We start from the raw sequence: 6019 nt of genomic DNA, 5'->3' as shown, positions 1-6019 counted from the left end.
TCACCCCCCGTCACAGTTGTAATGAAGGGCAAAATTAGCCGTATAGACCAAAGCCACAATTTGTAACAGACTGTAAACATGTTTTTTTCTGCTGTAAAGTTGGGCATTTTAACATGGGGCTCAATGAGATTCTGCTCCTTCTGGAGCCTGTCCCTAGTGGCCAGTCGATGAATTGCAGTTTAAGTCACTTCCGTATTGGCTTCAAGAGAAACTGCGGGAGGTTGCCGCTTGGTTCCAAAGCGATTCCATAAAGAACCATTTCAGAGAACAGTTCTTAAAAGAACCTTTGAATGGAGAGATTGTGTGGATGTTAAAAACTCTTGACTGTAACCGTCCCGCTGGCGGGACGCCTGACACTTTTTTTTTTATCGCCTTTTTTCGTATCATATATTTTCGTAATTATCATAAATTAGGGCTAATTCGAAAAGCTTACGAACTCAAAATTCATCCTGTGAAAACCATTTTGAAATTGGACGTTGCGTTACCATGGAAACGGTACTCTAAATTCTTCTAGCGGGCTCCTCCCCTAGTGGGCGGTGTCATGTTTCAAATTACAACATTTATTTTAACTACTTAATAATCAAAATCTTTTCTTATCTTGACAAAACACATATCATCGGAAAGGTCTGAGTCTCAAGGTTCCATATTTGGTGACCGTTTTGTGATGGAAGTGACATTTGGACAGAAATTTACAGGAAAATGCATCAAAAAACAATCAATGGGATTTCAATGACACCCGGTGGCTATTTTTGGTATAGCGCCTAAACAAAATCTCATGGGAACTTCAATTTTTGTGATATCAACTTCAAATTTGGAACACAACTTGGATAGACATATGGCTTTGATTTTATAGTAATTTTAGATAAAACATTTTTTGTAAAATGTATATTTTATATAAAATAAAAAATATTTAGTACAGTATTTTTAATTTACTGTAGATTTAAACTTCCATAATCTTTTCACATTTTCATATCTTGAGCAATAATCTGCCGAGTGTCTGCTTTAAAACAAGACCAAACTTAGGTCTATACTCCAAAGCATTCTTGAATTACAGCCCTTTAAGTTTGGATTTTCATGTGTATTCTCAAAAAAGGGGGTGAGAGTTAAGGGGTTAAAGATTCTTAGTGGAACCACAGATGAACCTTTATTTTTAAGAGTGTACAGTAGGGGTGTAACGGTACCCTCACGATTTGATACATATCACGATACTGAACTCACAATGCGATATTATTGGTAATTAATACATTTGGTATTACAGCTGATAACTCAATGCACAGGACAATGGTGACACCAGAAGGAAAATATTCATGATTCTGAAGCTGAAAATACTGAATTATTTTAGACGGATATACTTGTGCTCTGTCACTGACTAAATACAATTAAATAATGTAGGTAACATAAGACATTTGGCATTATAAGGACCCACAGATATTCCCCCATTGCCTTATTATCATTATCTATAGTAGTTTAATGCAGGACTACTGGCACTAACACTCTGTAAACTTGAATCTTTTGGGGTGAACGATGCTCAATAGAGATTGTCACTATCCATGACATATATTGTTGTGACACGCTATATATATTGTGACACCCCTAGTGTACAGTGAAAGAAATACAGGCACTTCAACTTCAGATTAAGATTTTGATGTCATGTTGAGCACTGTAAGTCCATGTCTTTGCTAAATGAAGCCAGTTGCTTCTTCAAACGAGGTCAACTTCCTGTCCCGGTACAAGCTTTCACAGGACAACCTGACACCCCTCTGTGTGTGTCCCTCTCTCGCTCTCTCGGTTTCTCTCTTACCCTTGAACTGAAACAGATCCAGAGATATTCAATCCCCTCGTTTCCTGTCGATTGTGGGCACCCCTTATTACCTGCATGATTTAAATGCTTAAAACCGCGCGTGTGTGTGCGTGTGTGTTAATCAGGCATAACTGCTTAAATAATAATAAATTATTATGCCCATTACATTTTGCTTAAATAAAAATAAAATGAGGCCTGCTTTACAGAACATAAAGATTTCAATTGACTTTTTTTTTCACATTTCCCCACCTAAATTCTTATTGCCATATAATATTATTCACGTTACTGTCATGTAAAAAATAAATAAAAAACATAATAAGATTCTATCTGTCTATCTATCTATCTATCTATCTATCTATCTATCTATCTAGCTATCTATCTATCTATCTATCTATCTATCTATCTATCTATCTATCTATCTATCTATCTATCTATCTATCTATCTATCTATCTATCTATCTATCTATCTATCTATCTATCTATCTATCTATCTATCTATCTATCTATCTATCTATCTATCTATCTTTCTGTCTATCTATCTTTCTATCTATCTTTCTATCTATCTGTCCATCTTTCTGTCTATCTCTCTATCTATCTATCTGTCTATCTATCTGTCCATCTTTCTATCTATCTATCTATCTATCTATCTATCTATCTATCTATCTATCTATCTATCTATCTATCTATCTATCTATCTATCTATCTATCTATCTATCTGTCTGTCTGTCTGTCTGTCTGTCTGTCTGTCTGTCTGTCTGTCTGTCTGTCTGTCTGTCTGTCTGTCTGTCTGTCTGTCTATCTATCTATCTATCTGTCTGTCTATCTATCTTTCTGTCTATCTATCTTTCTATCTATCTGTCCATCTATCTGTCTATCTATCTGTCCATCTTTCTGTCAATCTCTCTATCTATCTATCTATCTGTCTATCTATGTGTCTATCTATCTGTCCATCTATCTTTCTATCTATCTATCTATCTATCTATCTATCTATCTATCTATCTATCTATCTATCTATCTATCTATCTATCTATCTATCTATCTATCTATCTATCTATCTATCTATCTATCTATCTATCTGTCTATCTATCTTTCTGTCTATCTATCTGTCCATCTATCTATCTATCTATCTATCTATCTATCTATCTATCTATCTATCTATCTATCTATCTATCTATCTATCTATCTATCTATCTATCTATCTATCTATCTATCTATCTATCTATCTATCTATCTATCTATCTATCTATCTATCTATCTATCTATCTATCTATCTATCTATCTGTCTGTCTGTCTGTCTGTCTGTCTGTCTATCTATCTATCTATCTATCTATCTATCTATCTATCTATCTATCTATCTATCTATCTATCTATCTATCTGTCCATCTATCTGTCTATCTATCTGTCCATCTATCTGTCTATCTATCTGTCATCCATCCATCCATCTTATAAATATAAACTCAATAACTAAAAAAAAGAAAATTATAAAATGTTATAAAATAATATATACTTATTTTAGAAGTTTTATTTTTAAAAAGCAGTGATTGCTTTTAACAAGAAAAATGTTCTGGTGCATTGTGGTAATTGCTTTTTATAATGCCAACAAATCTTTATCATCCTGAAATACTGTAGATTTGATTTTCTTGATGTAAAAACGCAGCTGAAGGCCTGTAGGAACTGTAGAGCTGCTCTGAAACATACACTCATAATGCAAACAGGAAAGCTTGCATGCTTCAGAGTAAAATATGTCAACGTAAAACAGTTTGCCAGAACTGTAAACATGGTTTTGGATTAGCTTCAAGATTCTGCTCTGTTGAGATGATGCCGGGTTTGTTTTGGTAGTGAGTTTAAACAGGAAAGTGGAAGAAGAGAGAGATCAAGCATTAAAATCCAACCCAGACATTTTAATTACACCGACCATCACTCACCTTCAGACCACAGATGGTTTCGTTACAACCACGACCCGTGTTCGTAAGCCACGGCGTTCTCTCAGTCAATCCTCCTTCCTTTTCTATAGAAGTCAGTTGTGAAATTGTTTTTTGAAGTAGTTCTTTTCAGGACGAGGATGCATACATCATTTTGCTTGGACGTGGACTAGACCAGCTCCAGCCCTGATCAAACACAACTGAAGCAGCTGATTAAGATCTTGATCATTGCAGGCAGGTGTGTTGGACTAGGGTTGGAACTCCAGGTAGATGTCCAGGAACAGGATTGGACACCCCTGGACTTAGACATTCGTTTACCCCAGTTGTTGATGAAATTTCAAAGCAACCCACAGGAGAAAGCAGTACCTCTCATGCCCTAAAGGGGGCGATACACACCACCTCCATTGTGTAATCCGGTTAGCACCAACAATCACACACTAGCATACTACTATTCCTGCAGATAGTATGTGAAGTGCGCACTTTATGCATAGAATATATCACCTACAGAGTGTGCCAAAATGTGTAGTATTTAACAAATCACACTGTATGGATTACTGTATCCCGAAATGCATTGTGCTCATCTTCCATTTTCAGTGTGATGAATAATCCAGGCATAATGCCTTCTTATCTCATTAAATGGTAAGACTTAAGTTTGGTCAGACTTTGAACAAAAGACAGTTTTACACCCAACTAGATACAAAAATGCAAAATATTTGAAGTTTATAGAAAGAAACGTAATATACTGAGGTCAATGCAGCTGTATGAAACATGCATCAGTGCGTAATGTTTTACATACACTGCTGTTCATGTTTGGCCTTTCTTTGAAAGAAGTCTCTTCTGCTCATCAAGGCGGCATTTATTGGATAAAATACAGTAAATAAATAATAGTAATATTGCGTTCTATTTCAATATATTGTCAAATGTAATTTATTCCTGTGATCTGTATTTTCAGCATCATTACTCCAGTCTTCAGTGTCACATGATCCTTCAGAAATCATTCTGATATGATGATTTGATGCTAAAAGGGATAGTTCACCCAAAAATGAAAATTATAAATCCATTATAAAAGTACTCCACACGGCTCTGGGGGGTTAATAAAGGCCTTCTGAGGAAAATTGATGGGTTTGTGGAAGAAAAATATCCATATTTAACACGTTATAAAGTAAAATATCTAGCTTCCACCAGACCGCCTTCCGTATTCAACTTACAAAAAAACCCATAACTGACGTGACGTAGGAAGTAGGGCGTAGCGTAAGTGTTTTGAACTACGAGAGGCGTTTATAAAGGGATAGTTTACCCAAAAATGAAAATTAGCCCATGATTTACTCACCCTCAAGCCATCCTAGGTGTATATGACATTCTTCTCTCAGACGAATACAATCAGAGTTATATTAAAAAAGTCCTGGCTAATCCAAGCTTTATAATGGCAGTGAATGTTGCCTCGTTTTTGAAGTCCATAAAAGTACATCTATCCATCATATAACTGCTCCACATGGCTCTGGGGGGTTCATGAAGGCCTTCTGAAGCAAATCGATGAGTTTGTGTAAGAAAAATATCCATATTTAAAACTTTATAGAGTAAATTATCTAGCTTCCGGTCGATCACCTTCCGTATTCAACAGAAAAAGTGTTGTACCTCTCGCAGCTCGTCTGACAAGTGTAAGCATTTTGATCTGCGAGAGTTAAAGCACTTTTTCCGTGAGTTAAATAAGGAAGGTGATTGGCCGGAAGCTAGATCATTTACTTGATAAAGTTTTAAATATGGATATTTTTCTTACACAAACCCATCGATTCACTTCAGAAGGCCTTTATGAACCCCGTATGAAAGCCGTGTGGAGCAGTTATATGATGGATAGATGCACTTTTTTGGGCTTCACATGTTGGGCTGCCATTCACTGTCATTATAATGCTTGGATTAGCCAGGACATTTTTAATATAACTCTGAGTGTGCACGTAAATCATGGGCTCATTTAAATTTTTGGGTGAACTATCCCTTTAAGAAACATTTCTGATTATTATCAATGTTAGAAACAGTTGTGCTGCTTCATATTTTTGTGGAAACCAACATTTTTTCCCCAGGATTTTCTGATGTATTGAAAGTTCAAAAGAACGGCATTTATTTTAAATAGAAATATTTTGCAACTTTATAAATATCTTTACTGTCACTTTCGATCAGATTTAATGCTCCTTGCTGAATAAAAGTATTAATTTCTCTCAAAACTGCCCCGAAACTTTTTAAACCAGTATGTACTGTTTATGCAGAAAGCAGGACACTTTCAAACAGCCAAAAAATCAGA

Source organism: Gobio gobio (assembly GCF_949357685.1).
Source record: "Gobio gobio genome assembly, chromosome: 3".
In the NCBI taxonomy this organism is placed as follows: domain Eukaryota; kingdom Metazoa; phylum Chordata; class Actinopteri; order Cypriniformes; family Gobionidae; genus Gobio; species Gobio gobio.
Note: the sequence above shows the minus strand (reverse complement) of the source record.